The sequence below is a fragment of the Neophocaena asiaeorientalis genome, unplaced genomic scaffold (assembly GCF_003031525.2).
Source record: "Neophocaena asiaeorientalis asiaeorientalis breed wild unplaced genomic scaffold, Neophocaena_asiaeorientalis_V1.1 scaffold155, whole genome shotgun sequence".
NCBI classification, from domain to species: Eukaryota; Metazoa; Chordata; class Mammalia; order Artiodactyla; family Phocoenidae; genus Neophocaena; species Neophocaena asiaeorientalis.
This window is the reverse complement of record NW_020173040.1, coordinates 420,522-444,872: the sequence shown is the minus strand read 5'-3', so window position 1 is coordinate 444,872 and position 24,351 is coordinate 420,522.

Below are 24,351 nucleotides of genomic sequence, written 5' to 3'. Positions count from 1 at the left end.
CCATACCAGGATCTGAAGAAATCACAGTGCTAAACAAATGCATGAAAAGTGAGAGAAAGAGACTGTGGTGTTAGAATATCTCTACTGAACTGATTTTCATGTTCTTTAGTGATAAAAGTCGGTTTCTTCTATGGAAACATTAAATACAACAAAGAATCTCTTGGTGACAGCTTAGAGGAGGCTGAGGTTTGGTTAAAAAGTGTAAGTTGGCCCCTCCAGTCCCTTGCCCTGTGGACTTTGTGTTGCACAGCTGTTATCCAACTTAAGGCCATTCATGACAGATTATAGGAAATTACTTTAGTTGAAGCAATATTTAATCCAAAGACAAAAGGAAGAAATATATATGTATGGGATTTTATTTTCTTTCAGGAATATTTTTTTAAATAACATATTGTATTTTCTTTACTGAATACAAGCTGTCATTGTGCAAATTATTCTGCCACTTGTTTATTAATAAAAATTTAGAACATTTGGAAGAGCACAAAGAAGAACATGAAAACCATTAGTCCCAACAATTACAAATAAATTATGTTATCATGCTGGCATGTAGCTTTCAGCAATCTTCTGGACATATTGCATATTTAAATAACATATGGGTTAACTATATGTTATGTGTCATAACCCATTTTTATCATTTAAAGTATTTGTTAAAAGAATCAACGTCATTAAACAGTATTTTACAAATGTATGCATGCTATTAATATTACTATCAGTTAAGCATTTAGTGGCTTAAGATAATCAGAGTGAACTTCATGTAAGTGGAAGTTCAACTGATGGGTGTGGGGGCATCTCTGCTCCACACAAACATCAGGGATCCAGGTTTGATCCAGATGTTCCACCTTCAACAACTACCCTCTCCAATTGCACTGGGTGTGGACGTTCTGCCAGAAAATGGTGTGATGAAAGCATTATGGCCCAGGTATGGAAGCGCTGGAATCATCTGTCCACCTTCCATGAGAAGGGCCACCCTAACTGCAAAGGATCCTGGGAGGTGAAGTCCTGCAGGTGAGGTGGCAACATCTTCCATCTGATCTCAGCTGCTGGGCCCAGCCCATAAGGGCTCCCTTAGAACCTTTCTCAGCTTCATCTCTGCTGTGTGTGGTCTCAAGGCAACCACCTCTCCTGACCCCACAAGGTCCCCGATTTTCAGTCTGCCTCTTCCCTACCCTTTTGATCCAAAGCTGCTGATTCATGTCTAAATTAATTTCGTTTTTTCTGATACTGACTAGCACTCACGAATAAAGTCCTGTTTTCCAAGTTCTTCCCTGAGAGTTTGGGGACTGGCCAGCTCTGGTTGTACAGGTTCGCTGAATGCTTTTGCCACCAGGCAGCATGGATCCTAAATCGTGCCTTAAACCTCAGCTTAAACCAATGCACCTTCAAGATGGCGGAGGAGTAAGATGTGGAGATCACCTTCCTCCCCACAAATACATCAGAAATACATCTACATGTGGAACAACTCCTACAGAACACCTACTGAATGCTGGCAGAAGACCTCAGACTTCCCAAAAGATATATATATATTTCTTCTTTTTCTCTTTTTGTGAGTGTGTGCAAGAAGGAGGAGATATGGGGATATATGTACATATATAGCTGATTCACTTTGCTATAAAGCAGAAACTAACACACCATTGAAAAGCAATTATACTCCAATAAAGATGTTAAATAAATAAATTTGGTGTTGTGTACATTTTAAGATGATTATATTTATAGAGAAATGATGTACACTAGTAGCATTTGATGTTCGACTTACAGCAACAATTTCTATATTTATTTATAGAAGAATAAAAGTATATATATACTTTTTATTTTTATACTTTTCTATCTGCATATTTGTCTATGTTTATACATATATGTTATGTATAAAATGTTTATTTGGACATTTTACCAAAATAAAAGAATATTTTATCTTTAAAGGGTTTATATATGTAAGATTATTAATATATGAAAATTTTTTTATAAAAAGATTTTATATGTATAACATTGTATATGCAAAGATCATTAATATATATAAATAAAATTTTATTATTATTTTTCCAGATTTTAAAAAAGCATAGTTATTTTAGGAAATACACAAAACATAAAAAATATAATAAAATATACTACAAATAAAAGAGTAATAATAAATACTAAAATCACCTATAATCTCTACATACTCTATGTCTCAATCCTTGATTTTTCTTGAAAAATACATTTACAAACTCTGACCTTTATTATTATTATTATAATAAAAATTCTCATTATTGTAATTTGTGAAGAGGCAGGCAGTCACACACCTGCTAAATCTTCACCCACTGTGCTATCCTCAGTGTCATTGTTGAAAATGGCTATAAAGTTAGACAACTACATCCTCCTGCTATTTTTGGTAGTAAACCAACAGGTACCATATCTGAGGTGATAAATCATGCCTCTTTTCATTTAGTGTTTTAGCTGATAGAAGCGGGGTTTGAGAACGCAAATCCTGACCAACTACACACCTACATGTGTTCATCTGTCCAGCATCTAACCTCAGGCAAAAATGCTTCTGAGACATAAGGAAAGGAAAGAAAGGTTTCGGGGACCTTCGACCAGTAGCAGTGATCAGAACCTGAAAGGCATGACTCTTCAAGGACAGGTTCTGCCAGCTCAATGGATTTCTTCATTTTTTTTCTTCCCTTATTAGCTATGTGCATGGCAGTTCCAAAATCTGACTCACCACATTAGAATCACCTGAAAGTTAAAACCACCGTCTCCAGAGTGTTAACACCACCTACATGGCACAGAGATGCACCATCCAGTGAAAGCCTAGACGAAAACGTAAGTAATTAGAAAATAATAAACCTGATGCTTATTACTTTAAAAGTAAGCTATTTTTAGAGCTGTTCAAGGTTCACAGTAAAATTGAGGGGAAGGTGCAGAGATTTCCCATGTATCCCCTAGCCCCCCACTGCCTCCCCACCATCAACATCCCCAGCAGATGAGATGTTTGTTACAATTGATGGAGCTACACTGATACATCATCCTTACCCAGAGTCCACAGTTGACATTAGGGCTCACTCTTGGTGTTGTATATTCTATGGGTTTGGAGAGAGGTATCATGAAACATATCCACCATTATATTTCACAGTTCTAAGAGGTTTTTTTGAATATTTTGGATAATAGTTCTTTATCAGATGTGTCTTTTGCAAATATTTTCTCCGAGTCTATGGCTTGTCTTCTCATCCTCTTGAAAGTGTATTTCACAGAGCAGAAGATTTTAATTTTAATGAAGCTCAGCTTATCAATTATGTGGATCATGGATCCACATGGATCATGTCTTTGGTGTTGTATCTAAAATGTCATTGCCAAACCCAAGGTCATTGAGGTTTTCTCTTGTGTTACCTTCTAGGAATTTTACAGTTTTGTGTTTTACATTTATGTCTACGATACATTTTGAGTTAATTTTTGTGATGGGTGTAAGGTCTGCATGTAGTTTCATTTTTTTGTTTGTTTGGGTTTTTTTTGCATCGTCCAGTTGTCCCAGCACCATTTGTTGGAGAGATTGTGTGTTCTCCATTATATTATCAGTTGACTATGTTTATGTGGGTCTATTTTGGGGGCCTCTATTCCATTCTAATATTAGATTTGTCTATTCTTTTGCCAGTTCCTTACTTTCTTGATTACTAAAGCTTTATAGTAAGTCATGAGTGCTTATTACTTTTTAATAGTAGTATAATTCTGCAATGAGGAGTTTTAAAGCCCTGAAATATTTTTTAATAATTTAAACTGTTCACTTATTGTTCTAATATTTGTGTTCTCCCTGAGAAAGCTAAAATACTGCCCTGTCTCTCCTCCGTGCCACGGATGCCGGGAGTAGGATTAAATACATGTTATAACCTAATCAGTGGAAAACTGGTCACTAACAGGACTTGTAGGAAACATGATGTGACCTAGGTTCATAAAAGTCCGTGCGTTAAGTTCTTACAAAGGCCATGATGTTTGCTTTCCTTGATGCAATGATGGACACTGAAACGTGAAATGGAATTTTACTTCTCAGCAGTGTGAGGAGCTGTGAGTGGACAGAGCTTGAATAAAATACAAAAGTACAAGTTAGGCTGTGTGCTTAGCACAAGGCCAGACATTTTGAGGAAATTCAAAGGAGATACTTCTCAAACCCAGATTTCCTCATATTTACATATGCACCGCATTTTGACAGGCACTGTAGTATCATGTAACCCTCTATGGTATTTCAGGTAAATGACAGGAGAAGTCAATTTTCAACTCTTCTTTTTTTTTTAAAGAACAGAAGTAGTTTCTCTTATCAGTAGGTGAGACCAAAAATTAATAGTCCTTTCCTTTTAGAAAAGATTATTCACCTGCTACCATTTCTGAACTTCTAAAACATAAAGTGACAAATACAAGTCTCATAAAATATCCTGGTTCTGACGCACAAGACAGCAGAGCTCGATAACAAATACTGAACGGGAACTGCGGCCCCAGAACCACTCAGCCAGAAATGAAACCTGCCAAAACACTCTTTAAAAAGGAAGGTAAAGAAACGCTTTTCAGAAAGGATCTTTTAACAGTCAAAGGCCATTCTGTCATTCTGCAGAAATGCAAGGAACACAGGGTGTATTCTCACACTTGGCTGTGCCATATCCTGCCCAGATCATGCCTGAACTGTTGTTTTTTTTCCAGGATGACTTTTTCCCACTTATTTTTAAAGGTGATCATATTTTAAATACAAATATGATTAGTGTAAGACGGTAATTGAGGTGAGACCATCTTACAAATTCATTCTCATGGTCTCCAAAAGCCAGCCCAAAAAAAAAAAATCTATGTCTTTTAGGGGAAGGTCATTTCTCTTTCCAATGCATTCCTCCAGTTATTTTTTTCTGTCAGAAATGTCTCCCTTCTTCTTTGGAAGAAAAATAAATGCTAATTTGTATACCAACACATAGTACTCGGTCAAAGGTCTTTCCTCCCAAGCACGTTAGCCTATTGTGCATCTGAACGATGCTGTGGACCCACCAGTGACTTGTGGTGACAATTAATAGAAAGCTGGTGCTTCACACCAAGCCCTTCAGGGCACCTCCTTCATCAGGAATCTGTTTTGTGTGCAGATTTCTGGGCAGAGAATAAAAACTTGCTTTCTATCATCAAGAACACCTTTTGAGGTTTTCCACTTGCTTCCTAAAAGCAAACGTTTCTTCCCCTGCCTTTACGTATCTTCCCTTTCCTAAGACACTATTTATTTACAACCTTTATTCTGGAGGCTCCCGCACACTTCAATGGCCCCAGAATATTAACTAGTTAAGGTCTGTTTCATCATTAACTTTTTCAAGGTTGCAGAAATTTCAGGTACAGGGACCACCTGATCAACATATGCTGTGTGTGGAATGTCCCTTTATTTCAATTCCTTGTCAGGAACATTTCTGGAAGCCAAGTTGCAAAATTTTAAAACAGCGCTGGACTTCAATACCTTCAGATAAGGATTCCACTGGTTCCGTTCCAGCCACAGGGAAAGGTTTTCCTGGACCCCATCCGAGGCAAGGACATCTCTGTGCAGCTTTGTCAGGTGGTCTGTTTCCCATCAACCACAAGGGCCAGGCCCTGCTGTGCCCTCACTCCCCACCCAGCCCCCTGGGGAGGACACACCGTGCATCACGCCACTTCCAGATGCCTTTCAGCTTTACCTTTTATCTGTGATGTGAAATGGAAGTATTTGAGATTAATCCAAGTGAAACGGATCTCAGGGAGGTGAAGTTGTGGGGTTCTGTCACCTCCCTTCACAATCGTGTCTAATCGTTCTGCTCTAGCATGAAGGATGAGCACCTAGGCCCTCATCTGGGGTTGTACCTGGTCTCTCTGTGGGCTGTGGGTGCAGGTTTAGCTCTTGACTTTATCCTCCATGTGACGTATAGACTCTCTTCTCTCAGCCCTGAGAGGCTGGCAGGGGACCCTCTCCAGGACCTTCCCTGGCGCTGCGGAGGCATCATTGTTGTTTGCTTTTTAAAGTGCATTGGATACTGTTTAGTTATTAGTGACACTTCAGGGCATTGGCATTGTCACGGACAGAAGCCCTTTGACTCCCTCTCTGTTCCCTCAGGTCATTTCCTTTCTACTGGCCCCCGCTGAAAATCACTGCTGGTGCGACATTTGCAGAGCTTCTCTTCCCAGTTTCTCCCTGTACACTCTCATTTCATAGTGGAACACACATCAGTCCACCCACAGGCACGTAGAACAGTCACGTAGTAACTTGTCTCTTAGGGTCTAGTCCTGAGATTTCAGACTCTTGGCCCTTCAGAGAAGAGAAGTTATTTGATGGAGTTGCTCCGTAATATGTTTCACGACATTGTACTCTATGAAAAAGTTGCAGTTACTCTTGAAAGTAAGAAGTAAGTGCCCTAACCTACGTAAGGCATACAATCTTCCCTTAAAGGATGAGCTTTGCGTGGAAAACAGCAACAGCTATGTGCCGGACATACAAGGATCTGTGAGTCAATCCATGCGAAGAGGACCCAGGCTCAGGGGAGGCAAGTTTACGCAACGACAAGCCAAGCTATACAATGACCACAAATCTTAATATGTTGACCAGCTGTTTAACTGTGATTAAGGACAGATTGATAAAACCATGGCCAGATCTTACCCGATACAAGGTTCTTGGCTTTATTTTCTCTCCTTTCACATATTCAGTGGGGGTCTGCAGCTTGGAGGTGCTGCCAGCCTCTGGGGAGCGTTTCTCCCCACTCTCTGCCTCCAGATAAAACTTACAGCTTTTGAGAACAGTCACGTAGTAAGGAGTGGCAGAAAACTAATCAGAGAAGCCTGTCCCAGATGATATCTTCATACAGTACTTAGGTTCATCAACTCACTCTTTTCATCAATCAATTAGTCTAGGAACAATGGCACACCCAGTAGTGTAGTGTAATTGCAAAGGGAGGGAAAATAATTAGGGAAACATTCCATGATTAAGGATTTTACATCTCTCCAGGATAAATAGACTAATACAATGGAAATGATAGCAGAAAAATGGAAGTGTCTCATTTAAGTTTGCACTTCTCTGATTACTGGTGTTAATGTGAGGTTCAGTGAATACGAGTTGGAGGAAGGGAGATTCATAAGGGTTGGAAAAGCTCACATGTAGAAAACAAACTGAAGAAAAAATTTAATCTTGCACAATTTGGAGATGAAGACCTTGAAGGCTAGGGAAGTGGTTACGGGCAGAACTGGACCCTAATCCAGGCCCCTTATCTTAATCAAGTTCTTCTAACCTGTAAACAGCAGAAAACTTGGCTTAGAAAAGTGAGACCTGAGCTAAGAGTTGATCATGGGAAGGATTCGAAGTAGATGATTATAAAAAATCATTAAAAAGCAAAAGCAGGCACTGAGAGTGAGTAGTGATGGAGTCTGGTTTGCAGGTCATGCAGCCACCAAGGGGATGAGGAACCTGCAGACTTTGGATCCAAAAGTTGGCTCTACCAAGTCCAAAACCACCCCCAGACTTCAGTGGCTTCCCCCAGACAACCTGCTTCTTCTGGAATCACACATGGACCGCATATCGGGTTGGTTCTGCGGCTCTGCCCCAGGCTGCCACTCTGTCCTGGACCTTCTCATTCTAGAAGCCAGGTGGAGGCATCCTTCATCTAGAACACGTTATACTCACGGCTAAGGGCAAAAGCAAAACAGTCAAGATAAACCAACCAATATTTTGAGCACCTGTGTAGGAGTGGCGAATGCCACACAGACTCACAACAGTCACACCACCAGCCTGACAGTGGGGCGAGGCGGGACATTCCGTGTCCAGCGAAGTGACAAGACAGTCCTGGGGTGTGGGATCCTCTCACAGGGGCGGGAGCAAACAGTTACGTCAACAAAAGCCCCTGTAGCTTGAAATACATCAAACACTCATCGTCCGATTTTACTTTTAACTGATGCCTTCCCTGATTAGAGCAATAAAATAAAGTACCAGAAGCAGCTACTTTATTGTGCACTTCTTGTCCATCTGCAATTCCAGGCCCCAGCAGTCGGTAAGAAAACATGCAATTGAACATTGTTCTATAACTTTGTTTCTAAACCTGCATTATCTGCTGAAAAGTTTTCCTAGTGAATTTCTGTCACATTATTGGCAATTTTGAAATAAAATTCTCAAAAGATAACTTCACTTTTACACTGTCGACTTGATTTTTCTGCCCCCCCACCCCAAAATAAAACATACATGTGATGTCCATTTTTTCTACCGCTCTGCCCTACATGGAGGTCGTTGGACACTGAGCTGTGTCTTTCCGACCGTCCAATTTAAGATCTAACAGAGTTAAACACAGTTTAAACAGGGATTGCCTCAAGCATGACTGGATTCACAATTAGAGTGGAAAAATCTAAAGACCAAGTTTATAAAAAATTTTTGGAGCAATTGATAACAAGAAAAATAAAAGGTCTTTGACAAGAGCCTGGCATTTTTCTCAGGGTTTCATTTTCACAAATGCTTTCACATATGTCAAGAGATTCGGAGGCTTGACAACCACTACTCTTTTGGTAACCTAGGAAACATAGTCAACAATAGTCTTTTTGGGCAATTGTGGAAAATAAATTTGTATTAAAAAATAAATACTTCTGTTTCTCTTGTCTAAGCAATTATACCAATTAGATTGAAAAATCCAGGCATTTTCAATTAGCATTTACTACCAAATGTGTATCTGCAGATATAACAGAAGGTAAATACTGATTTGTGAAACCAGAATAAATTACATGATAACACTCCACAAGCATGGAGTTAGCACAATATGTTAGCATTAGTATCTAACTCTTACTATTTTGAATTGAAACAATCATTGTAAATTATGTGTTAGTAAAAATGTAAGGGAAACATTTGGAAATGAAATATGTCAAGTTGGGCTCAAAGCAATTAGAAAGCAAAAAAAAAAAAAAAAGAAGATTTTCTTTCAACTAAGAAGTCTGCAGGAGATCATAAAACACACTAACTTCCTATCAGCGGTTACTCGTGAAGTGTGCTTTTCAGGTCTGCACACCTAGTCTACACCCACGCATTATGATGATTTGAAGAACAGATTGTTCATGGATTTGCTACTGGCTTGTATACACAGCGTTCACAACTAAGGGCTAGGGGGTTGCTGCCCAGTCCTAGACTTAGGGGAAGCCTAAATTCAGACAGTCTCAAAGCACAAGGTTTATTTCTCACTTACTCTGCATGTCTGTCACAGTTGCTCCCTGGAACAGAGAAGAAAGAGGGAACAAGAAAAATTGTGCACTGGCTCTTAAATTTTCCTGGATGAGACAAGTCACATGACTACACCTGGCTATCAGACCACAGAACCAGCAGTATCTGGACTTTCCTTAAAGGACATAAAAATATGATAATCAGTAGAATAATCAGGATGACAGTGTGTTTGTGTAAATATATATGAGGGCAGGGCCGCTCTATCACAATCATCGCTATTTCCAGTTACGTGAACGGTGCCTGACACAAGCGATAGCACTTCAATTTTTTGTAGAATAAAGGACAAGAAAAGATTAGATGGAACGAGTATTCTTATATTAATAGCCTCTAGATGCTTCTTTTCTTTTGTTTGTTTTTTTTTTTTTTTGCGGTACGCGGGCCTCTCACTGCTGCGGCCTCTCCCGCTGCGGAGCACAGGCTCCGGACGCACAGGCTCAGTGGCCATGGCTCACGGGCCCAGCCGCTCCGCGGCATGTGCGGTCCCCCCGGGCCGGGGCACGAACCCATGTCCCCTGCATCGGCAGGCGGACTCCCAACCACTGCGCCACCAGGGAAGCCCCTGCTTGTTTTTCTTTTAAACTAATTTAATTTATTTTATTTTTGGCTCCGTTGGGTCTTCGTTGCGGTACACAGGCTTCTCACTGCGGTGGCATCTCTTGTTGTGGAACACGGGCTCTAGGCCCACGGGCTTCAGTAGTTGTGGCTCATGGGCTCTAGAGTGCAGGCTCAGTAGTTGTGGCACATGGGCTTAGTTGCCCTGCGGCATGTGGGATCTTCCTGGACCAGGGCTAGAACCAGTGTCCCCTGCATTGGCAGGCAGATTCTTAACCACTGAGCCTCCAGGGAAGCCCCTAGATGCTTGTTTTTACACTCTCTTGAAAAACAGAAAAAGAAACCATAACTTCTGGCATGGACACCCTTCCAGGGCCCATGAGGCTGCCCTACCAATTTTCCAAAGTTCACTTGAAAACTTGGCTTTTCTGATTGACATACACCTCCAAGACCTCTTTTCCACTTCATACACCCACCCCAGACTTTCTGGTTTATTTTTTTTCTTTCTCCAGTGTCATTTTTAGGAGATGTGAAATAAACTGAGTACAAATTACAAATTTCTATCTGGGGAAGAAAGGAGAGGGTTATATGTTGAATATTTGAGGAGATAAAGACCATTCGGAGGAATCAAATCAGCATTTGAATCTTCTGATTCCTTAGCAGTCAGAAGAATTGTGCAAATTATCTTCAGATAAGATTAAAATATGATATGAAAATATGCATATTAGTGGGTATATATGGATGAATTACTTGTACAAAATTATAAAATGTTTTAAATTTAAATTTGGAGGTTTCCCTAGTGGCGCGGTGGTTGGGAGTCCGCCTGCCGATGCACGGGACACGGGTTCGTGCCCCGGTCTGGGAAGATCCCACATGCCGTGGAGCAGCTGGACCCGTGAGCCATGGCTGCTGAGCCTGCGCGTCCGGAGCCTGTGCTCTGCAATGGGAGAGGCCACAACAGTGAGAGGCCTGCGTACCACAAAAAAAATAAATAAATAAATTTGGTCTTTAGTTTTAATTTGCAAATTGTTTTAATAAAAGATCGTCAGGACATAAACAAGCAATGCTTATTAGGTTGTTTTTTTTTAAACATCTTTACTGGAGTATAATTTCTGTACATTGCTGTGTTGGTTTCTGCTGTATAACAAAGTGAATCAGTTATACTTATACATATATACCCATATCCCCTCCCTCTTGCATTTCCCTCCCACCCTCCCTACCCCACCCCTCTAGGTGGTCACAAAGCACCGAGCTGATCTCCCTATGCTATGCAGCTGCTTTCCACTAGCTATCTATTTTACATTTGGTAGTGTATATATGTCCATGCCACTTTCTCACTTCGTCCCAGCTTACCCTTCCCCCTCCCCGTGTCCTCAAGTCCATTCTCTACGTCTGTGTCTTTATTCCTGTCCTGCCCCTAGGTTCTTCAGAACCATATACTTCTTTTTAGATTCCATATATATGTATTGGCATACGGTATTTATTTTTCTCTTTCTGACTTACTTCACTCTCTATGACAAACTCTAGGTCCATCCACTTCACTACCAATAACTCAATTTCGTTTCTCTGTATGGCTGAGTAACATTCCATTGTATATATGTATCACATTTTCTTTATCCATTCATCTATCGATGGACACTTAGGTTGCTTCCATGTCCTGGCTATTGTAGATAGAGCTGCAATGAACATTGTGGTACATGACTTTTTCTGAATTATGGTTTTCTCAGGGTATATGCCCAGTAGTGAGATTGCTGGGTCATATGGTAGTTCTATTTTTAGTTTTTTAAGGAACCTCCATACCGGTCTCCATAGTGGCTGTATCAACTTACATTCCCATCAACAGTGCAAGAGGGCTCCCTTTCCACCACACCCTCTCCAGCATTTATTGTTTGTAGATCTTTTGATGATGGCCATTCTGACAGGTGTGAGGTGATACCTCATTGTAGTTTTGATTTGCATTTCTCTGATGATTAGTGATGTTGAGCATCCTTTCATGTGTTTGTTGGCAATCTGTATATCTTCTTTGGAGAAATGTCTATTTAGGTCTTCTGCCCATTTTTGGATTGGGTTGCTTGCCCTATTGATATTGAGCTGCATGAGCTGCTTGTATATTTTGGAGATTAGCCCTTTATCAGTTGCTTTGTTGGCAAATATTTTCTCCCATTCTGAGGCTTTTCTTTTTGTCTTGTTTATGGTTTCCTTTGCTGTGTAAAAGCTTTTAAGTTTCATTAGGTACCCTTTGTTTATTTTTATTTCCATTTCTCTAGGAGGTGGGTCAAAAAGGATCTTGCTGTGATTTATGTCATAGGGTGTTCTGCCTTTGTTTTCCTCTAAGAGTTTTATAGTGTCTGGCCTTACATTGAGGTCTTAAATCCATTATGAGTTTATTTTTGTGTATGGTGTTAGGGAGCGTTCTAATTTCATTCTTTTACATGTAGCTGTCCAGATTTCCCAGCACCATTTATTGAAGAGTTTTTCTTTTTTCCATTCTTGCCTCCTTTATCAAAAATAAGGTGAGCATAAGTGCATGGGTTTACTTCTGGGCTTTCTGTCCTGTTCCATTGATCTATATTTCTGTTTTTGTGCCAGTACTATACTGTCTTGATTACTGTAGCGTTGTAGTATAGTCTGAAGTCAGGGAGCCTGATTCCTCCAGCTCTGTTTTTCTTTCTCAAGATTGCTTTGGCTATTTGGGGTCTTTTGTGTCTCCATACAAATTGCAAAATTTTTTGCTCTAGTTCTGTGATAAATGCCATTGGTAGTTTGAGAGGGATTGCACTGAATCTGTAGATTGCTTTGGGGATAGTATAGTTATTTTCACAATGTTGATTCTTCCATTCCAAGAACATGGTATATCTCTCCATCTGTTCATATCATCTTTAATTTCTTTCATCAGTGTCTTATAGTTTGCTGCATACAGGTCTTTTGTCTCCTTAGATAGGTTTATTCCTAGGTATTTTATTCGTTTTGTTGCAATGGTAAATGGGAGTGTTTCCTTAATTTCTCTTTCAGATTTTTCATCATTAGTATATAAGAATGCCAGAGATTTCTGTGCATTAATTTTGTATCCTGCTTGTTTACCAAATTCATTGATTAGCTCTAGTAGTTTTCTGGTAGCATCTTTAGGATTCTCTATGTATAGTATCATGCCATCTGCAAACAGTGACGGCTTTACTTCTTCTTTTTTGATTTGGATTCCTTTCAGTTCTTTTTCTTCTCTGATTGTTGTGGCTAAAACTTCCAAAACTATGTTGAATAATAGTGGTGAGAGTGGGCAGCCTTGTCTTGTTCCTTATATTAGTGGACATGGTTTCAGTTTTTCCCCATTGAGAACGATATTGATTGTGGGTTTGTCATATATGGGCTTTGTTATGTTCAGGTAAGTTCCCTTTATGCCAACTTTCTAGAGAGTTTTAATCATAAATGGGTGTTGAATTTTGTGGAAAGCTTTTTCTGCATCTACTGAAATAATCATATCGTTTTTATCCTTCAAGTTGTTAATATGGTGTATCACATTGATTTGCGTATATTGAAGAATCCTTGCATTCTTGGGATAAACCCTACTTGATCATGGTGTATGATCCTTTTAATGTGCTCTTGGATTCTGTTTGCTAGTATTTTGTTGAGGAGTTTTGCATCTATGTTCATCAGTGATATTGACCTGTATTTTTCTTTCTTTGTGACATCCTTGTCTGGTTTTGGCATCAGCGTGATGGTGGCCTCGTAGGATGAGTATGGGAGTGTCCCTCCCTCTGTTATATTTTGGAAGAGCTTGAGAAGGATAGGTGTTAGCTCTTCTCTAACTATTTGATAGAATTAGCCTGTGAAGCCATCTGGTCCTGGGCTTTTGTTTGTTGGAAGATTTTTAATCAAAGTTTCAATTTCAGTGCTTGTGATTGGTCTCTTCATATTTTCTATTTCTTCCTGGTTCAGTCTCAGAAGTTGTGCTTTTCTAAGAATGTGTCCATTTCTTCCAGGTTGTCCATTTTATTGGCATATAGTTGCTTATTGTAATCCCTTATGATCCTTTATATTTCTCAGTGTCAGTTGTTTCTTCTCATTTTTCATTTCTAATTCTATTGATTTGAGTCTTGTCCCTTTTTTTCTTGATGGGTCTGGCTAATGGTTTATCAATTTTGTTTACCTTCTCAAAGAACCAGCTTTTTTATTGATCTTTGCTATCATTTCCTTCATTTCTTTTTCATTTGTTTAAGATCTCATCTTTATGACGTCTTTCCTTCTGCTAACTTTGGGAGTTTTTTTTGTTCTTCTTTCTCTAATTGCTTTAGGTGTAAGGTTAGGTTGTTTACTTGAGATTTTTCTTGTTTCTTGAAGTAGGATTGTATTGCTATAAACTTCCCTCTTAGAACTGCTTTTGCTGCATCCCATAGGTTTTGGGTCGTCATGTTTACATTGTCATTTGTTTCTTCATATTTTTTGATTTCCTCTTTGATTTCTTCAGTGATATCATGGTTATTTAGTAGTGTATTGTTTAGCCTCCATGTGTTTGTATTTTTTACAGTTTTTTTCCCTGTAATTGATATCTAGTCTCATAGCTTTGTAGTCAGAAAAGATATGTGATATGATTTCAATTTTCTTAAATCTAGCAGGGCTTAATTTGTGACCCAAGATATGATCCATCCTGGAGAATGTTCCATGAGCACTTGAGAAGAAAGTGTATTCTGGGTTTTTTTGGATGGAATGTCCTATAAATATCAATTAAGTCCAAATTGTTTATGCTGTCATTTAAAGCTTGTGTTTCCGTTTTTATTCTCATTTTGGATGATCTATCCATTGGTGAGAGTGGGTGTTAAAGTCCCCAACTATGATTGTGTTACTATCGATTTTCCCTTTTATGGCTGTTAGCATTTACCTTATGTATTGATGTGTTCCTATGTTGGGTACATAAATATTTACAATTGTTATATCTTCTTCTTGGATTGATCCCTTGATCATTATGTAGTGTCCTTCTTTTTCTCTTGTAAGAGTCTTTATTTTAAAGTCTATTTTGTCTGATGTGAGACTTGCTATTCCAGCTTTCTTTTGATTTCCATTTGCATGGAATATCTTTTTTCCATCCCCTCATTTTCAGTCTGTATGTGTCCCTATGTCTGAAGTGGGTGTCTTGTAGACAGCATATATACGGTTCTTGTTTTTGTATCCATTCATCCAGTCTATGTCTTTTGGTTGGAGTATTTAATCCATTTACATTTAAGGTAGTTATCAATATGTATGTTCCTGGTACCATTTTCTTAATTGTTTTGGGTTTGTTATTGTAGGTCTTTTCATTCTCTTGTGTTCCCTACGTAGAGAAGTTCCTTTAGCATTTGTTGTAAAGCTGGTTTAGGGGTGCTGTATTCTCTCAGCTTTTGCTTGTCTGTAAAGTTTTTAATTTCTCTCAATCTGAATGAGATCCTTGCTGGGTAGAGTAATCTTGGTTGTAGGTTTTTCCCTGTCATCACTTTAAATATGTCCTGCCACTCCCTTCTGGCTTGCAGAGTTTCTGCTGAAAGATCAGCTGTTAACCTTATGGGGATTCCCTTGTATATTATTTGTTGCTTTTCCCTTGCTGCTTTTAATATTTTTTCTTTGTATTTAAGTTTTGATAGTTTGATTAATATGTGTCTTGACGTGTTTCTCCTTGGATTTATCCTGTATGGGACTCTCTGTGCTTCCTGGACTTGATTGACTATTTCCTTTCCCATATTAAGGAAGTTTTCAAGTATAATCTCTTCAAATATTTTCTCAGTCCCTTTCTTTTTCTCTTCTTCTTCTGGGACCCCTATAATTTGAATGTTGGTGCATTTAATGTTATCCCAGAGGTCTCTGAGACTGTCCTTAATTATTTTCAATCTTTTTTCTTTATTCTGGTCTGTGGTAGTTATTCCACTATTTTATATTCCAGGTGACTTATCCTTTCTTCTGCCTCAGTTATTCTGCTATTGATTCCTTCTAGAGAATTTTAATTGTCATTTATTTTGTTGCTCAGCATTGTTTGTTTGCTCTTTAGTTCTTCTAGGTCCTTGTTAAACGTTTCTTGTATTTTCTCCATTCTATTTCCAAGATTTTGGATCATCTTTACTATCATTACTCTGAATTCTTTTTCAGGTAGACTGCCTATTTCTCTTCATTTGTTTGGTCTAATGGATTTTTACTTTGCTCCTTAATCTGCTGAGAGTTTCTCTGTCTTCTTATTTTGCTTAACTTACTGTGTTTGGGATCTCCTTTTCATAGGCTGCAGGTTCGTAGTTCCCATTGTTTTCTGTGTCTGCCCCCAGTGGGTAGGGTTGGTTCAGTGTGTTGTGTAGGCTTCCTCGTGGAGGGGACTGGTGCCTGTGTTCTGGTGGGTGAGGCTGGATCTTGTCTTTCTGGTGGGCATCACTGCCTCCGGTGGTGTGTTTGGGTTGTCTGTGACCTTATTATGATTTTAGGCAGTCTCTCTGCCAACGGGTGGGGCTGTGTTCCTGTCTTGCTAGTTGGTTGGCATGGGGCATCCAGCACTGTAACTTGCTGATCTTTGGGTGGAGCTGGGTCTTAGCATCGAGATGGTGGTCTCTGGGAGAGCTCTCGCCGATTGATATTATGTGGGGCCAGGAGGTCTCTCATGTGGTCCAACGTCCTGAACTAGGCTCTCCCTCCTCTGAGGCTCAGGCCTGAAACCTGGCCAGAGCACCAAGACCCTGTCAGCTACACGGCTGGCATGCGTCCTGCTCAGGGGTGCTGTCACATCTGCTGTGCTCTCCGTCTGAACCCAGTGTGTCCCAGCAGTGACCGGTCATGGCCCAGACATGACCTGGGCAAGAGCTGATCAGCCACCCTCCTGGAGCCCAGAGCCCATCTCCATATTAGGTTTTAAATGTCTTTCTCTTGTGTTGTTATACAAGAAGGAAATTGGTACACACAAGAAAAAGGAGAATAACTTATGACTGCCAAATTCTCATTTCCTCTATTCCTAAAAAGTAACTTTTTGTCACATTGGGAGATACGCAAATACACTCTCATTGGGAAGTCTAACCTGGAGGGGTTTTTAATGATGTGGGGATTTACAAAAGAAATGGTGACATATTGAGAGCACACAATAGTTATTATGAAAAACTATGTAGTTTTAAATTTAAAAAATAGAGAAAAAACTGACTATCCCCTTCGAAATAATATATTTCTGTCTGCAAGAACCTCATTGCATAATTTTGTTGATCAGTAAATTAAGTAACACGCTCGTTCACTTAAGGAAAAAACTGGCTACAACACACATTATATTAGTAGATTTCATTGAGTAGATTGTAACTCCTTATTACTGAGCTGCAAACATCTTAAATGTTTTTTAGGAACCAGAAGTGTTAGGAGGGGTTACTATTTTTTCATTTAAACAATACACAACAAATGCTTTCCTCTGGGGTTCTAGGAGAATTCAAAGTGCATAGGTCAGATTTGCAGGCCTCCTCAGCTGCACTGAATGACTTGATAGTTCATCACAGACTGAGTATGGGCAGTTTTCCTAAATCCCGGTGATGCGTATGAAGCAATGGTAATGCTGCAGGGAGGGGAGCAGGCTGGGGAGAGAAAGCACTGAAACAAAGCCTTGTCTGAGCCCTTCACCCCGTAGTTTAGATGTCACCTATTTTTTACGGGTCTGTATATTGAACGCCCTCATCCCATGAGAAAATCTGTCAGTTGAGGAGCTGTGACTTGAGAAATGGATCTTTTCCCAACTCTTGGTTATGTAACCTCATGCACTGGTCACTTAGTACCAGTTCACTAAGTTGCTCAGGTCTTCCAATGTTCCCATGCTTCGTCAATATCAGAAATTCATAGCTGCTAATACCATTTCTGTTCTCATTGGAAAAGTCTTCAAATATAGAAAAACTGTCAAGCACTTAGCATTTAAAATTTCATCACTGGACAATAATAATTTGGTTTTGAAGTGACAGATTCACGTTGCTCATGTCTGAGAAAATATCTGCCGAATACCCAAGGTGCATCTTATTGTATGTAAGGTATGCCTCTAAAGGTTTAGTTATGAGGGATTAATTATTTTAGGTGCTGTTGCAAGTGATTATCCATCAGGAAAAAATAAACCAATCTCTTATTTTGTGATGTATTTTAAGATAGGTGCTCCTGTTGGCCTAAAAGCATAAACAGTATCCCAAGAATGCTCTTTGGAGAACACGTAAGGGATGAAATGGAGCATCTTGTATTGCAGGAGAACTTTTATACCAAGGCTGGACACACAGAAGGAATGCCAGAAAAGATGGCCATATTTGGAGAAAAACTCACCTCTTGGTATAGCAAAATGTATCATCAACAAACTTTATAGAAACCTGATAGATTTGGAAGAAATCCTTATGAATTGAATAGGTGCCTAACAACAGTGTATTGTTCACTTAAAAATTCTGTTAAGAGGGTAGAATTCATATTGAGTCCTTACTGCACACACACAGCCTGAGGGACAGGAGGAGACTTTCGGAGGTGGTGGATATGTGGATTACCTTGATTGTGCTGATGGTTTCACAGATGTATGCATATGTCCTAGCTCACCAAATTGTGTACATTAAAAATGTGTAGTTTTCTATATTAATCACACCTCAATAAAGCTGTTAATTACTAACTAAATAAAATTTTAAAAAGTAAATTTAATGACATCTAAAAAAAGAAACCATGAAGCAAGTTCAATTGGCTGTGAAATATATGAAAGCATATTTAAATTCAGTGGTAGGTAGTTACAAGCTTTTAAGATTGCAGTATAACTTTTTGCCCATCAGGCCCAAATTTTAAAGTTCAACAATTTCTGTCATTGGAAATGTGCACTTCCAGGCATTGAAGGTAGAAATGTGAACTAGTACATGAGGAAATTCTAGCAATATCTATTCAAAAATGCACATACTTGGCCCAGCAGTCCAAATCCTGGGCATCTCCTCTGCTGCCACCATATCACTCAGATGTAAGGATGGGTGATTAGGATACTTATCCAGCTCTGATTCTAGTGGCAAATGAGGAACAGCAGCCCCTCAGTGGTGGAAGCGGTCACCCCCAGCAAGAGGGGTTCTTTATCACTGGCGTTGTTGAGAATTGCTGATGCTTCGTGGTAATAAAAGCCGTCCAACTTTCAGTCAGGTTTACCTTGTCCTTAAACTGTCTGCAGTGAATTCCCCGCCACCCCACGCTTGTTAACCCACTAATGAGGAAACAGTAAATACCCGTGGATAGTGGTGTGGTTGAATACATTATGCAACTATCACAGGATGCAACAGTTCACAGACGCTAAAAGGAATGAATTAGAACTATTAGGATTTCCTGCAATTCCCTCTGCAAGATAGTGCTAAAAGAAGAAAAGCCAGATGCAGAAAAGTAAAATATGAAACTGTTTTCACAAAACAGAGAGCAAAAACCCTGTATATGCCCGTGTTTATCTCTACTGTTATACGATTTTACATAATTCCATGAATATACAGATAATATTGGAAAACGTAAATACTCAATTATGAATGTGAGTTACCTATGGGGAGGGGGTTAGGAGTTGTGGGTGAGAACATGCAGAAAAGGAGACAGGGGAAGCCCAGTGGGAAAAGAAAAAAATTAAAAATGCATAATCGAAATGATTATGCTTATGCAATTGTGAAAATTATGTATGTGCATATTTGCTGATTTTTTTATAAAATAAAATAGGATAAAGAAATATTACAAAACTGAGGAATTCAGGGATGCTTGTTCGAAGCTCACTAGTGAGGAGTAACAGTATCATGGAACGTGGCGTGTGGATGGTGTTTTATCACCATCTTTATTATGATGTCTTCACACTGTGCTTGGGAGATGTTAGGGAATAAAATACAGAGACAAGAAAAAAACACAAACAAATTTTACAATAAGCATACCCATTTATAATTCAGACATATTCATAGGCAGAGCCTAAGAAATAACTACAAATAATTCCTGTAAACGCTCAACCAAATGATTGAGTCCAGGTTGGGAGAGAAGTTGAGCTTCTGTACAGAGGCTCAATAATATTGTGATGAGAGAGAGAGGCAGAGACAGACAGAGACAGACAGAGAGACAGAGACAGAGGGAGAGAGAGAGAGAGAGAGAGAGGGTTTCCCTTTCATGCTCCCACTGTACGTGAGTGCTTCAGGCTGATGGGAGGCTCTGCCCTGCTCAAAGATTCCGGGAAACAGTGGGAGAGTCACATCCCCGAGTTCATCTTTGCCTTCCAAGTTTGCTTTAACCATTGCCATTCTTGGGGTAGAAAGGGATAGAGAAGAAGTCCTCTGAAGTGGTAAGTGCACATTGGGACCCATTATTAGCTCATAAAGCAATAGTGGCAAAGCTCAATCCCATGGCACTGGCTCGTCCACACTAAGCTTCATAACTGAGTCCAGCCTTGTGCATGTGGACAGAGGGAAAGGGATTGGGTGGAAGGCCAGCAGGCTTCTACCACACTCCACTCTCCTGACTGTCTGAATCTCCAGCATCTCAGTAAGTCACCTACAGGAGCCAATTCTTAGGAGGAAATAGGTACCTGCCCCAAAGCAGCAGGATGCAACCCCGTACACAAATCCACAAATGTCTTTGCAAGAAATGCAACTGAAAACGTGCTAATCTGACTAAACCAGGTGAGGAAAACAAGAGGAGATCATCACGGTCATAAATCAGGTTCAAGTGGATCAACCAGTGTGGGAAGGGCACACTTATATTGCTCATCCCCTCTGGTGAAAACCAGCCCCTGGAAATCACAGGACATTTTGTGTGGTGCAACTAGGTAATAAAATGAAGGCAGTGGAGTAATGAAGGAAAGTAAAATAATTGGTGATTTGGTGGAGTAGTTCCAGGTGTAATTTTTTGGACATTTGCCTAAAAGTTGTTGTACAATCTTTTCAGTATTTTAAAAAGTGTGTTTAGGAGAGATGCTGAAGGTGGATCCTTTCCCTCTAGGAGAATGCACTGTTAGCATTCTGCTAACCTCCAAAGCGTCTTACTAATCTCAGAAGCTGTAACGATTTAATTTTCCACAGTGCATATTTGAATTTGTAAAGAGATTCCATTCACAATTGCATGTTGTCACCAACAAAGTAAATATATAGTTGTTTTCTCTGGACTGTAAGCTAAGGAAATTAGCTGCTAAAATTCTCTCAATTTAATTAAGCAGCAGTGTCAGTACTTTCTGAAACCCTCCATGGGGAAAATGACAGCAATTCAGAGCAAGTGCAATGGACTTAGATTCTAAACTAATAATGGTGTCTGGCGACCTCATCATTTGCTCTTTTATTTTTTCAGCATTATGGGGGAAAAGGAAAGGTTTGAGTTAAAATTAAAGAGAAGTAAAAGAAAATGTGAAAGGCTTTAATCATTTATCAATCGTTTCTTCCATCTGCTCTCCTCTTCATGGAAATAAGTGATTATAATTGATATTTTTCTATGTTGAGTCTTCTTAGCTAGAAAGTCCAGTGCCCACATGGGTTTATAACAGTATTATTACCATCAGTCCAAAGTGTGAGCTTCACTGATAAGGACATGTGTCTGGATTTCTAACAAGTAATGATGCCTTTTGATTAACAGTTTAAAAATCTTCAGGTATTTCCTTTTACTTAGTAACATAGGGTGACTGAAATAGCTACATTATTTGGATTACAATTTTAAAATATGTTTAGAAAATGTGCACACAGTGGGTGTATCTGAAATTCCATAAGTCACAAAATGTGTGTGTATGTGCTTTTTGAAAAAATAGCTTACAACCAATTTTTAAACATCAACACAACCCATTAAAGATGATGCTATTTTAAGTTGATTTTCTCTTTTTGCTTTTCCAGTACTTTTACATCTCTAATTATGCATCAGTTTTGGTTTCTCTAAAGAAGCATTTTGCTCTGAGCTAGATTTATTAGTCAAATTTTATCTGTAGGAGTCTACTTTTTACATTTACTTACCACATAGCTCCCTAGGGACTTCTATCATTGTCAGCATCATGGAACAAACATCAGTTGGGGACCAGACTTATCTCTCTCTCCCTCCCTTCCATCCTTCCTTCCTTTCTTCCTTTCCTTAATTCCTCCTCCTTCCCTCCTGCATTCTCCTCTCCCTCCCTCCCCCCTCCCACTTTTATTTTTTCTCTCTCTTTTCTTCTGTGCTACCCACAGCATCACTATAGGAACAAAAAGGAGACAGCTGTGCTCTGGATCACTCTACTCTGAAGGATCAACTACCTGCCTCATTATCATCTAAGACAGAGTAGAGAAGCCTTGTTATAGAACCATGACAGAGTCCATTTGTGATTCCAGGAAGTCCTGAGATAGCTTATAGAACTTCTCAAACGAAAGCATCTTTCAAGAGAAAACAACAAACCTGAAAGTGGAAAGGGAAAGTATTAATATTCTAATTCATGAATGAAAAGGGGGGTCAAGAAGAAATAGAAAATCTGAACAGAGCAGTAAGGAGTAAGGAGATTGAGTCAGTAATCAAAAATATCCCAAGAAAGAGAAGGTCAAGACCAGATGGCTTCATTGGCGAATTCCAATAATCATTTAGTCATTTAAAGAAGGATTAATACTAATTATAAAAATACAAAAAAAAAAAGAGTACGTGCACAACTTAGTCTACAACATTAATAGTTAATCATACCAAAGATTTGAATGTAACCTAAAAGACTAGTAATGGGAATTTGGTTAAAGTATAGCCCTTCCATAATAAAAAATGAAAGAACGTATTTATCAAGTGGGAAAGATGCTGAGGAAAAAGTATTTACTTAAAAAAAAGATGCAAAGTAGCTTCACATTATTATCTCATTAAAAACATATAGATTATGCAAACAAATACATTTAAACATATATAACTATAATGCATAAAAAGGCCAACCTAGCATACACTGTTGTCATTGATTATTTCTGGGTGTAATGTTAAGACTATGAATGGTTTTTAGTCCTTATTTTCTATGTCTGTATTTTCTACAGTGAACATGTGTTAACTGTCTGATAAGAAAGAGTAAAATAACTCCAAGAATTAAAAAAGAACAGTTCTTCTCAAACTCTTCCAAAAACTAGAAGAGGAAGGATCACTCCCAAACTCACTTTACAAGGCCGGTGTTACCCTCATCTCAGACAAGGACACTATAAGAAATGTAAATTGTAGGTCAATAGCTCTGATGAACATAGATGCAAACATTCTCAGCAAAATACTGGAATACCGAATTCAACAGCACGTTAAAGGGACAATACCACATGATCAAGTGGGATTCATCCCTGGGATGCAAGCATGGTTCAACATATGAAAATCAATAAGTATGATTCACTACATTAAGAGAAGGATGAAAATCATATGAGCATCTCAATAGATGCAGAGAGAACTTAAGAAAATTACCCAGAGCTGAAGGAGACATTCATGAATGCTGAAATTGAAGAGAACACTAAGCATTATGCAACATACAAAGGAGGGAATCCTTACCCAATGGGAAATTGTCATTTATGGTGCCAGATCTTCACCTTTACCAGCGTCTATGACATTTTCCATTTGACTTTGCAATTTCTCCCGCTAAAGGGGTTAAATATATTTCCCGGCTCCTTACATTTAAATGCAGCTGTGTGACTTACTTTGGCCAATGTGGTATGTGCGGTGTGCGTGATGTGGTGTGTGGTGTGTGGTGTGTGGTGTTGTGTGTGTGTGTGTGTGTGTGTGTGGTATGAGTGGCATGTCTTACTGCTTGAAAAATGCTTGCACGACTGGACTTTCTATTTTGTGCCCCTGCCAGTAGCATCACAAGAACATCTGTGGGGAAGTTCATTAATCCTGGGAGGACAGAAGGCACGTGAAGCAAAGCACAGCCTAGACGCGCTTTCCCTCAACTCACCTCCAGAACAACAAGAATAATGATTATCGTTTTCAACAACTAAGTTTTGGGTAGATTAGTTGCAGAATATTTTTGTGGTAATAGAAAATTGAAACCCCTAGACTCGATCATTATGAGTTTAATGAATACTAAATTTAAAGTGTCCTAAAGGCTTCTAGGGGTGAAGAGATAGAAAGAACTTTTAAAAATATTTTTACAAACAAAAAGGAATAAGATTTTTCATTAGTAAGAATAAATGCTAGACTACAGAGGAGTGTGACCTTCAAATATGTGAGAGCAAATTGTTTTTCTCCTAGAAATTTATATGAAGCAAATCTATCGATCAAGTTCACAAGATAAACCCATATTCAGTGATGTAAGGACTCAAAATATAAACTCACATGTTTCCTTTCTGGAAAAAAACCTAAAAACAAAAAATACTTGATTTATTCCTGCAAGGGGAAAAAAAATCAATAAAAAGAAAAATGTGACATATCAAAAACTATAGAAATAACTTAGGATTCCAATGAAAGACAACTTTAGTATGAGAGATAGTGTGAAGGCCTGAAAAGCAATTGATCTAAATAAGAAGAGAGTGTCAATGTCCTCTAAAAAGAATGGCTTTGAAAATAAAAATAGAATAAAAATTTAAAAATGGGTAGAAGATCTGAACAGTCATTTTTTCCAAAGAAGACCTACAGGTGGCCCACAGGCACATGAAAAGATGCTCAACATCACTAATCATCAGGGAAATGCAAATCAAAACTACAATGAGATACCACCTCACACCTGTCAG